Source organism: Rhamphochromis longiceps, linkage group LG12, assembly GCF_057381845.1.
Source record: "Rhamphochromis longiceps isolate RC_006_pf linkage group LG12, R_longiceps_female_GT1.1, whole genome shotgun sequence".
Taxonomy (NCBI): domain Eukaryota; kingdom Metazoa; phylum Chordata; class Actinopteri; order Cichliformes; family Cichlidae; genus Rhamphochromis; species Rhamphochromis longiceps.
In genome coordinates this window covers 9,987,376-9,999,720 of record NC_140568.1, presented here as the reverse complement: position 1 = coordinate 9,999,720, position 12,345 = coordinate 9,987,376, and the positions used below count along the sequence as shown (strand labels likewise).

Genomic DNA, 12,345 nt, shown 5'->3' with positions numbered 1-12,345 from the left:
CTGGTTGCCTCTAATGAACATGCCAGCCCAAAATTACCCAGGCATATTCAGTGGGAAAGACATCAACACTAAATGCTGGCCAAGGAAGTGTCTGGATATGCTAGTGATCTCTGGCAATGTGGAGGCGACACGCAAACTGCCACAGGCCAGGTTGTTGTACAGGTTAGAGAACTTCATCTCGATAGCTCTGTCAAGTCACTTCCACCAAGAACAGTCAGATTGATAGGTTTGTAGCTTGAACCCATCCGCTGGAACGTTGAAGACAATATAATTACACTGCAAAGCAAGACACAAGTAGGCAAGCTTCTTCATGTTTCTCGTGCACGGGAGAGAACCGGACAGGCACCGTTCCTTCGCTTGACCCCAGTTGCTCTCGTCCGTTCTCCCGTACCACTGTTCTTTTATTGAGGTTACATGAATATGCATAAGTTCATTAACATATGACGTCTACATACACACAAAGAGTACCTTGCCTGTGTGTGTGTGTGTGTGTGTGTGTGTGTGTGTGTGTGTGTGTGTGTGTGTGTGTGTGTGTGTGTGTGTGTGTGTGGACTGCTGATCAAAGGGTCAAACATCCTTGGTCAGGAAGAGGGTAGCCTCCCCCTCACCCTAGATGGTTCATCCTAGATAACACGGTGAGGAAGTCCTGCAGTTCATCTAAACAAAGAGCACTTAGACTAGAACAGACGCAACTACGTTAATCCTACCATAAAACAATAAGACACGGTATGACCTCTCATGCTCCCAAAGTGCTGTCTAATACACACAAAGTTTGCAGACTATCAAGGATCAAAACCTCTACCAATCTACAACTAATTACAAAACTCTAAGCATATATAAGTAAATATTTCTAAGCATAAATGACAATCAACAATACAAATCTAACACAGATGGTCATGCAAGGGATCACGCGGGATCATGCGTCATGCATGCTCAGCCTGGCATCAGGATTCTTCAGTCAGTTGCAGCAGGGTGGCAGTGATGACAGTATAAGGCATAGGTGTCAAACTCTGGCCCGCGGGCCAAATGTAATTGTACCAAATTATTATTAGAGCTGGCCTACTGGTATTATACAACTAATATACATATTGTTTAGTATTAAACTTTGCTTGTTCCATATTCAGTTTTTCAGCAAAACTTGTTTGAGTCCATAAGAAGAGATTCATTCTTAAATCTGGAGGAAGATTTTTTTTTTCAATAAATATTAATGTTAGCCCGCGACCTTGTTCCAGTTTTGAATTTTGGCCCACTGTGTATTTGAGTTTGACACCCCTGGTATAAGGCATACACCAGAGAAGTCATTCCTTTGTCACTATCAGTGGCTTCATCCACCTGCAGAGGAAAGCAGCTACCATGCACCTTATCATTAAGCACTCGATAGGCAACTTTACAGGGGTAGAGCACAGACGCAGTTTTAGCAGAGACACTGTTGAGCACGACGGTTTAGAAGTGTGTGTCTGAAAAAGCCCTCTGACTTGTCTTTGTGCTCTGGATGTTTGGCGTCTTAGCTTGTTAAGCTTTAAACTGTCACAAACTTGCACTTTAAGACAGACACGCTGCGGCCTCTCCTCATCACCCACCGCTGCGCAGGTATGCTTCAATTCAATTCAATTCAATTTTATTTATATAGCGCCAAATCACAACAAAAGTCGCCTCAAGGCGCTTCATAGATACAGAGAAAAACCCAACAATCATATGACCCCCTATGAGCAAGCACTTTGGCGACAGTGGGAAGGAAAAACTCCCTTTTAACAGGAAGAAACCTCCGGCAGAACCAGGCTCAGGGAGGGGCGGCCATCTGCTGCGACCGGTTGGGGTGAGAGAAGGAAGACAGGATAAAAGACATGCTGTGGAAGAGAGACAGAGGTTAATAACAGATATGATTCAATGCAGAGAGGTCTGTTAATACATAGTGAGTGAGAAAGGTGACTGGAAAGGAAAAACTCAATGCATCATGGGAATCCCCCGGCAGCCTACGTCTATTGCAGCATAACTAAGGGAGGATTCAGGATCACCTGGTCCAGCCCTAACTATATGCTTTAGCAAAAAGGAAAGTTTTAAGCCTAATCTTGAAAGTAGAGATAGTGTCTGTCTCCCGAATCCAAACTGGAAGCTGGTTCCACAGAAGAGGGGCCTGAAAACTGAAGGCTCTGCCTCCCATTCTACTTTTAAATACTCTAGGAACAACAAGTAGGCCTGCAGAGCGAGAGCGAAGTGCTCTAATAGGGTGATATGGTACTACAAGGTCATTAAGATAAGATGGGGCCTGATTATTTAAGACCTTGTATGTGAGGAGCAGGATTTTGAATTCAATTCTGGATTTAACAGGAAGCCAATGAAGGGAAGCCAAAACAGGAGAAATATGCTCTCTCTTTCTAGTCCCTGTCAGTACTCTTGCTGCAGCATTTTGGATTAGCTGAAGGCTTTTCAGTGAGTTTTTTGGACATCCTGATAATAATGAATTACAGTAGTCCAGCCTGGAAGTAATAAATGCATGAACTAGTTTTTCAGCGTCACTCTGAGACAGGATATTTCTCATTTTAGAGATGTTGCGCAAATGGAAGAAAGCAGTCTTACATATTTGTTTAATATGTGCTTTGAAGGACATGTCCTGGTCAAAAATGACTCCAAGGTTCCTCACAGCATTACTGGAGGCCAAGGTAATGCCATCCAGAGTAAGAATCTGGTTAGATACCATATTTCTAAGATTTTCAGGGCGGAGTACAATAACCTCAGTTTTATCTGAATTAAGAAGCAGAAAGTTAGCGGCCATCCAGGTCTTTATGTCTTTAAGACATTCCTGCAGTTTAACTAATTGGTGTGTGTTATCTGGCTTCATGGACAGATAGAGCTGGGTGTCATCTGCATAGCAGTGAAAATGTATGCTATGTCTTCTAATGATGCTGCCTAAGGGAAGCATGTATAATGTAAACAGAATTGGTCCTAGCACTGAACCCTGTGGAACTCCATCATTAACCTCAGTGTGTGAAGAGGACTCTCCATTTACATGCACAAATTGGAGTCTATTAGATAGATATGATACAAACCACTGCAGTGCAGTACCTGTAATACCTACAGCATGTTCTAATCGCTCTAATAGGATATTATGGTCAACAGTATCGAATGCTGCACTCAGGTCTAGCAGGACAAGCACACAGATGAGTCCACTGTCAGAGGCCATAAGAAGATCATTTGTAACCTTCACTAAAGCTGTTTCTGTGCTGTGATGAGCTCTGAAACCTGACTGAAACTCTTCAAATAAACCATTCCTCTGCAGATGATCTGTTAGCTGTGTGACAACTACTCTTTCAAGGATTTTTGATATGACAGGAAGGTTGGAGATTGGCCTATAATTAGCTAAGACTGCTGGGTCTAGAGATGGCTTTTTGAGTAAAGGTTTAACTACAGCCAGCTTGAAGGCCTGTGGTACATAGCCGATCATTAGAGATAGGTTGATCATATTTAAGATCGAAGAATTAATTAATGGCAGGACTTCTTTGAGCAGTTTTGTAGGAATGGGGTCTAAAAGACACGTTGATGGTTTGGAGGAAGTAATTATTGAAGTTAACTCAGAAAGATCAATTAGAGAAAAAGAGTCTAACTTAACATCAATGGTACTAAGAGTAGCTGTAGATAATATTACATCTGTGGGATGATTACTGGTAATTTTTTCTCTAATGATAAAAATTTTATTTGTGAAGAAGTTCATGAAGTCATTACTAGTTAACGTTAAAGGGATGGTTGGCTCACAAGAGCTCTGACTTTTTGTCAGCCTGGCTACAGTGCTGAAGAGAAACCTGGGGTTGTTCTTATTTTCTTCAATCAGTGATGAATAGTAAGATGTTCTGGCTTTGCGGAGGGCTTTCTTATAAAGCAGCAAACTATTTCTCCAGGCTAAATGATGATCCTCTAAATTTGTGACACGCCATTTCCTCTCCAGATTACGAGTCATCTGCTTTAGGCTACGTGTTTGAGAATTATACCACGGAGTCAAATACTTCTGATTAGAGACCTTAGTTTTCACAGGAGCTACAGTATCCAGAGTCGTACGTAGTGAGGAGGTGAAATTATTAACAAGATAATCGACCTCTGTTGGGGTAGCGTTCAGATAGCTGCTCTGCTCTGTGTTGGTACAGGGCATTGAAGATGATAACAGTGGGTGGATTATATTCTTAAACTTAGTTACAGCGCTTTCAGAAAGACATCTACTTTGATAAAGTCTACTCTCCACCGCTGTGTAATCAATTATTGTAAATGTAAATGTTATCAGGAAATGATCAGACAGGAGAGGGTTTTCAGGAAACACTGTTAAATGTTCAGTTTCTATGCCATATGTTAAAACAAGATCTAGAGTGTGATTAAAGTGGTGGGTGGGTTCTTTTACATTTTGAGAGAAGCCAATTGAGTCTAATAACAGATTAAATGCCATGTTGAGGCTGTCATTTTTAGCATCTACATGGATGTTAAAATCACCCACAATAATTATTTTATCTGAGCTCAGAACTAAATTAGATATAAAGTCTGAGAAATCAGACAGAAACTCTGCGTAAGGCCCAGGTGGACGATAGATGATAACAAGTAAGACTGGTTTCTGAGTTTCACAGCTGGGGTGGACAAGGTTAAGCATCAGGCTTTCAAATGAATTAAAAGTCTGTCTTGGTCTTTCATTAATTAATAGGCTGGTGTAAAAAATTGCTGCCACACCGCCCCCTCGGCCTGTGCTTCGAGATTTCTGGTAGTTAGAATGACTCGGGGGTGTTGATTCATTTAAACTAACATAATCATCCTGCTGCAACCAGGTTTCTGTAAGGCAGAGTAAATCAATTTGTTGATCAATTATTAAGTCATGTACTAACAGAGACTTGGAGGAGAGAGACCTAATATTTAATAATCCACATTTCACTGTTTTACTCTTTGGTTCAGATGTGGATACTGTATTGTTCTTTCTTTGTAATTGTTTATGTTTAAGTTGTTTGTTGCTGGTTTTTAGTTTGTTTTTTGTCTTTTTGGAAGCTGACACAGTCTCTATGGAAATGGGTTTTTGGGGGGGTAGCAGGAGGAGAGAAGCTGCAGAGAGGCGTGTAAGACTGCAACTCTGCTTCCTGGTCCCAACTCTGGATAGTCATATTTTGGGGGGTTTAATAAATTTGTCCATATTTCTAGAAATGAGAGCTGCTCCATCCAAAGTGGGATGGATGCCGTCTCTCCTAACAAGACCAGGTTTCCTCCAGAAGGTTTGCCAATTATCTATGAAGCCCACATCGTTTCTGGGACACCACTCAGACAGCCAGCAATTTAAGGAGAACATGCGGCTAAACATGTCACTCCTGGTCTGATTGGGGAGGGGACCAGAGAAAACTACAGAGTCCGACATTGTTTTAGCAAAGTTGCACACCGATTCAATATTGATTTTAGTGACCTCCGATTGGCGTAACCGGGTGTCATTACTGCCGACGTGAATTATGATTTGCTTGTGATTATGCTTCATCTTATCTTCTTTGGTTTGGAAACTGTAAGAAACTCCATTCCGGGTTTCTCTGAGGCGTGGGCTTTCATCATCAGAGTTCATCCTCCTATAACAATTAAAATATTCTCAAGCATGATCAACGGTTAATTACGGCACCGGCCGGAGTACCGGGAGCAGTTTGGAAGAACAAAAAGACGCGGAGCAGGTCGCAGAGAATGGGGGTGAGGGAAGACTCCAAACCTCCCTCCACCCGCTCATTGTAGTGTTGATGCATGTGTGTTCTAAGGTGCATTTAAAACCCAGGAGGGCATGGAGCTACCTGCCAGAGAGCAGCAGGTAAGCGCATGGTCCCTCCTGCTAGCCCTCAATGTCTACCGGTATGTGTATTTAACCTTGAGAGCACTTTGTTACTAGCGGCCTGTCACAAAAACACATTTTGTATAGTGTTTTTTTATTATCTTGTTAATAAAATGTATACAAATGTGTGTGATTAATCACAATGTGTTAGTGTGTAATCACCCTGAGACATGCATGCCTGTCTGTAAGAGTCAGATCTAAAGCCACTTGTGATTTGGAGATGCAGCCTGCAGATTCTGTCCAGATTATCCCAGCTCTCTTCACTATATATCCAGGCTTCACTTATCAAATCTGTAAAATTCAAGGCTGGTCCTTAAAAGTTCCCAACAATGCAAAAACTGCATAGCCACACAAGTCCCAGCGTTTCCCACCGCAGCAGCTGTGAAACGAAAGAGGAGAAAGGATGAATGAGTGTTTGCTTATCGGCTCTCCGCTCTCCCCCAAGCTGGCGTTGTTCTTGGTAGCCATGACAACGGAGATAGTCCCAGCTTTGTAAATACAGGCCCCAACACCCCAAAAAAGAAAAGAAAAAAAAAGGATTGGGATTCCCTGCGCAGACCAGGAATCCCCCTAGCAGACTGAAGACACAGATAGGACCTGAACTCAGTGAGTGTGTTCGAGCCGAGGCTCGAACCAGGGCTTGTCTGTGCTTCAAGTTGCCAGGGGCCGGCAAGTGTTCTGCGCCACCTGCCGGCCGTGGAAGCCGTGCAAATTTGCTATATTTGACTTCTCTGAATATAAATTATTTTTGAAAAGGAAAACTAATAATTTTAATGTGAGGCAAAACATGTATGGTGCTCGATAAAGATGACACGCCGACTCACTTCTTCTTCTTTCTTTTTTTTGCAAAGTTTGTTTTCATATTAAACCAGTGTCAGTGACGTCATTCTATGCGACTACCACAGTAAAGGAAAAGCCTGGATCTGTACATCTTTTTCTTTTATTTTTGTTGTCTAAAACACAAAAATCGCGAAACAGTCAGCTCACAAAGTTGCAGGTTGGTGGCAATTTGGCAGAACAGCCAATGACTTAAAACATTTAAGTGCATATATCTTGCCACAAGACATGTGCGCTAAGCTAAGTCGGCTAACTACACAGCTAATTTCATCAGGCTGCTAATGAAACATCTAAAATGACAAATGGTTAACTACACAACGGAAGTAACAGCATTACAATCACTTGATTTAATTACATTTTCCCCCCAAACTTTTGATCCAAATTAGCAAAGTACTGCAGCCATCTGAACCTTCTAGGTGTTACATGTTACAGTGTTCCACTCTGGCCAGCTTTGAAAATGGAAAACTCTTTGCGTGGTTTACTCGGTTCTGTAAATAAGGCTCCTTTCATTTGTGAGACTGTATTCCACAGCCAGTTGTCTTCTCTCCCCTTTGGTCCGCCCTTACAAGGTGAAGGTGCTGCCCACCCATGATACCAGCAAGGTGCGTGCAAGTGGATCCGGCCTTAACACCACTGGAGCGCCCACCTCTCTGCCAGTGAAGGTCACCATTGATGCCAAAGATGCAGGTGAGGGACTGCTGGCAGTGCAGATCACTGTGAGTGCATGAACGTGGACCACACAATAATGTATTCAAAGCATTGATATTTAGGTAACAGTTTTTGTTTTCTCCTGAAGGACCCAGAGGGGAAGCCCAAGAAGCAGATATCTGTGACAGCCATGATGGGACCTACCTGGTGTTTTATGTGCCAGACATGACTGACAGATACACCACTCTCATTAAGTACGGAGGAGACAAGATCCCTTATTCACCCTACTGAATCAGGGCTCTGCCCACCGGAGATGCCAGCAAGTGCACTGTCACTGAATGTTGTCCAGTGGCCAGGTAGGACTCACTTCCTTGGTTGCTTATACACTTTTAGTTTTCTTTGAAAAGGGCCCTTTAAGTCACTTGATCCATGACTTGAGCGAGCACTCTCCATTTGTTCATTTGATAGTTATTGTAGAAAAGATAAGAAATGATGCTTTAGTCTTTTTGTAAATTATAGTCAAACATACAATAAACTGAGGTATTCCCTTTGGTTAACAGAGCAATCCGATAATAAAAGTGGACAAAGCACATCGAGTTGCCACAAATATCTTTGTATATTACGCAGTGGGGCAAAAAATGAGGTGACCAAATACTTCTTTTCCACCATAATTTGCAAATCAGTTCTTTAAAACTCGGACAAGTTAGAGGTATACCTATGATGAAAATGACAGGCCTCTCTCATATTTTTAAGTGGGAGAACTTGCACAATTGGTGGCTGACTAAATACTTTTTTGCCCCACTGTATTTGATCCTGTCTCCCTCAATACTATTTAATATCTAAATGCTTGATTCATCATATTATAACAAATGTGCTGTTGTAGCTACTGACAGTGAGTTTGATTCCATTTTTTCCATCTACCAAAGAGAAATAATATCTCTTAGTGGCAGGTGGATCACACGTTGATTCTAACACTTTGCATATGACTGGGTAGGATGAGCATTTTATAAGCGCTTGTGTGGTTTTTGTTTATTTAAGGAAATACATCAGTTTCCCTTGTATTTTAAATTTGAGTGAAGATCCTAAATTGGCCCCCACTCTTCACTTTGAGAAAAGGCTAATCTGTCTTATCCCCACATGAGCACAGTCAGATATAATACAGGCTTTCACTCAGGAGCAGGAAGGCTAAAGGCTGTTTAATGTTTGATCTAACTGTGTCAGACATTTGCGTTCTCACGTGCATGGACAATATCTTGAAAACTTCAGAGCTGCAGTGCATGTGTAAAAGTGGTTAGAAAGCAGTGCTTTAACACAGGTTTTGTCTCTTTGCGTAGCTGCTCGGTCCATCCAGACTCCCCTCGATATACAACAGTGATGCCAGCAACTCAAATACAAGCTCTCTCCAAGTGATTCCTTCATCATCAACATCTGCATCCATGATCCATTAGCTCAACAGCAACATCTGTCAGCTGTGCATCCAACTCGGGGGAATCGCCTGCTGTGCTCAGCCAGTGGGCCGCAATTTCTGTGCCTTGTTGATGGCCTCGCTGTATCCTGTGCTGGAGAAAGCTGGTGAGGAGACACTGCTGGTGAGCCAGGCGGCGCTGAGCTCCATGTAGGACATCAGTAAGGCCTGTGGATACACTTCCCTCAAGGAACTGATCAATGAGAACTCTGACTACCTGCTTAATGACATATCACTCAACCTTCAGAGGCTCAGCCAGCATCCACAGGTAGTTATGAGGTGTTTTTGTTTTTAGCCCAGAATGGACACAGAAATGAGTGCTGGAGGGTTTACCCGATTTCCTTCTTTGTCTGCTTAAGCCTGTGCGTCCCTTTCAGTAAGTGATTTGAATCCACCTGACATTCAGAAGGTCGTGGTAGAGCATATCGTACGAAGGCAAGATGTCAAACACATCCAGTCCCAGGTTAGACTCCGTACCTTCTCCGGTAAGGTTCCCAGACCTAACAACAAAACTGATTATGACACGTGGCGCACACAAATTAACCTGCTCCAAAATGACCCCAGCATGTCCCCGCTGCAAATATCCAGAAAGATCCATGAGAGCCTGCTCCCACCAGCAGCTGATATAGTTAAAATGTGTGACTCACAGGTGCTATAGCGTACGGCCACAGCTTCACTCTGAGCTCCATCTCCATAGAGTGCAGACAGTGATATCTGATACTCCTTAAGACACAGGACAACAGTTTATTGAGATATTGTATTTTTTATTTCATAATATGTACTCCAACAACTCAATAGTTCTTCCCCACCTGCCTCAGGTCGCCTCCACTTAGGGAGATCCACTTAATGAGGTAAGAAACATCATCATCATCTGCAGCTTCCCAGCGCACCGTGATGTCACTGTCTGAGAAATTAGTTATCCTAAGGTCTGAAGGAGGAGGCACCTTCACTAGAAGAAAAGAATGTGTATGGGAATTTTTTAAAAATGGGAAAGCTACATCTTTATATCTTTCATTATTAATAACATTTACAGTACTGTGCAAAAGTCATGAGCCACACGCTGAAGTATTTCATTGGACATTATCTGTTTTTTTCCAATCCTTTTTAATCCAGTTCTTGTACCTGACCATTTTCTGAGTAATGTTTTTTGTTTGTTTGTTTGTTTGTGTAAACACTTTGCACTGACCATTATTGGAGAATTAAAAAGCACCTAATTCAAGGAATATGTGTACACATAACAGAAAACTTGGGAAAGAACCAATTTGAAATCTTTAAGCACTTTGTTACTAGCGGCCTGTCACAAAAACACATTTTGTATTGTGGCATGAATAAGGCACGGCGGGACCACGGAGCGACGTTCAGAGCCAACTTTATTTGATTCACGTCACACCACACCACCACCAACCCCTGAGTCCCCGTGTTTTAACACGGCGGGCGTGATTGCGGATGCCGTGCAGGTGCGTCCGCACGGCCCCGCAGACCACGCCCCACCACATACCCCCATCGCCCGATTGAGGCCGGGGAGCAATCTGGCCGAACCTCCTCCCCCCCCCCCGCGAACTGGGGCGAGACTCGGCCCCTAAACATCGGCGCCCCAGCCCCTGACCAAGCGACGGGGAAGCGTCCGTTCTGGTGGCCGCCCGCGCATCCAGCGGCAACGGCGAAGCTGGTCCGGAGGTCGGCCGCGTAGCAAGCGGACACGGCCCCACAGGCATGGCCGTGAGCTCCTGCACACAGGCGGCTGGGCAGACGTCAGGCGCGCAGAATCGACTGGTGGCAGCGAGGCTGGACTAGCCAGCCCGCCGATCCCCGGCCTAGCGGGGCTGTCCCGCTCCTCTGCCTCCAACTCCGGCTGCACAGGCTGCCCTGGAGCAGGGACCTCCGTCTCCCCGCACAGCTGCTCCGCCACCGCCTCCGCCACTCCCGTTTGGAGCGGCTCCCCGCACTGCGCCTCCGCCCCCAGCAGGCACAGCCCCTCGCCCACCTCTGGGTGGAGCGACTCCTCTGCCTCCGGCAGGTGTAGACCCTCGCCCGCCTCGTCCTCGGCCTCCGATTGGAGCGGCTCCTCCACCGCTCCCGGCAGGAGCAGCCCTTCACCCGGCTGCTCCTCCTCCTCCGGCAGGCTCGGACCCCCGCGTGGCTCGTCCACCACCTCCGGCTGCCGAGGTGACCCACACGGCTCCTCCACCGCTTCACTGTCCTCGGGACACACTTGTGGGGGTGGCGCCCAGGCCCAGAGCAGCGCTGCCAGCTCTGCCATCTTCCCCAGGTGGCGTTCGCTCTCCTTCCGCAGCTCTTCCTGTTGGCGACGCACCTCCGCCGCCTGCTTCCGCTGGGTGGCCGCTATTTCGGCCACCCTCTCGGCCAGCTCTTTCCTTTCCTGGCTCTGGTAGGTACCCGCCATGCCGCCTCCTGGGTTTCGGCACCAATGTGGCATGAATAAGGCACGGCGGGACCACGGAGCCACGTTCAGAGCCAACTTTATTTGATTCACGTCACACCACACCACCACCAACCCCTGAGTCCCCGTGTTTTAACACGGCGGGCGTGATTGCGGATGCCGTGCAGGTGCGTCCGCACGGCCCCGCAGACCACGCCCCACCACATGTATAGTGTTTTTTTTTAATCTTGTTAATAAAATGTATACAAATGTGTGTGATTAATCACAATGTGTTAGTGTGTAATCACCCTGAGACATGCATGCCTGTCTGTAAGAGTCAGATCTAAAGCCACTTCTTTTTTTCTTTTTTTCTTTTTTTTTTGCCTGTCCCGTTTGGCTCTTTTGCCATCAGAATTGTTGTCTAAAGGCAAAGAAAGATGCCCAACGGATTTACTTTACCAAATTGACCATCCCAGCCTTGCCGTAATGGTCCATTTGATTCACCTTTTATTGTTTATTTTATTTTGGGGGAAAGAAGGGGAGAAAGAAAGAGGGAAAGAGAAACAGCTGAGAAGAGGGACGGGGGAGAAGGGCAAAAAACAAAAACCAACAGAATGAGCAGAAAAAAAAAAGAAATAAAAAATGCATATATCGATCACCTGGATCACCTGCTGAGAAAGAAAAAAAGAAAACAAGCAGAAGAGAACAAGAGTAATAGAATAAACAGCATCACAATGATATATGGGAATATGACAGTAAATACTAAATATTAAACATTATTGTGCAGCACATAAGATCAACAGAACACAGTGTGCTTTGAGGTAGGAGCCAAAAAGGGTGTAGTTTGTGGGTGTGATCACCCATGTGTACACCTGTGAGCATGGATGCGCTTGTTTTTTTTAAAAAGGTTCCTTCATGTAATGATCTGCTAGAGGGTGTGGGGGGGCCACAGCCCCGTCCTCCAGGGCATGAAGCAGGTATGGAGGAGATCAAAACTCCAGACATCCAGAGGCCCCCAGAACACAAGAGACCAAGGAAGACCAACAGAGGGGCAGCCGCGCCACTGTCCCAGAAAGAGCTGAGGAGAGTCCCAGATGAGGGCTCACTCAGCAGCCGCGGAGCAGAAGCCAGGGGGAGTTGCAGTGACGCGCCCGTGAGCTCCGCCGGCAGCCAGCCGTGCCTGAGTGACCG

The 12,345-nt window shown here is 45.1% G+C and overlaps 1 long non-coding RNA gene across 1 annotated transcript; it reads left to right on the top strand.

Moving 5' to 3' along the window:
* Positions 1-6,972: 6,972 nt before the first annotated feature.
* Positions 6,973-9,667, top strand: LOC146656898 (uncharacterized). Its single transcript, XR_014913977.1, has 3 exons — positions 6,973-7,348; positions 7,458-7,665; positions 8,644-9,667. It is a non-coding gene; the product is annotated as an uncharacterized LOC146656898 (long non-coding RNA).
* The last annotated feature ends 2,678 nt before the right edge of the window (positions 9,668-12,345 follow it).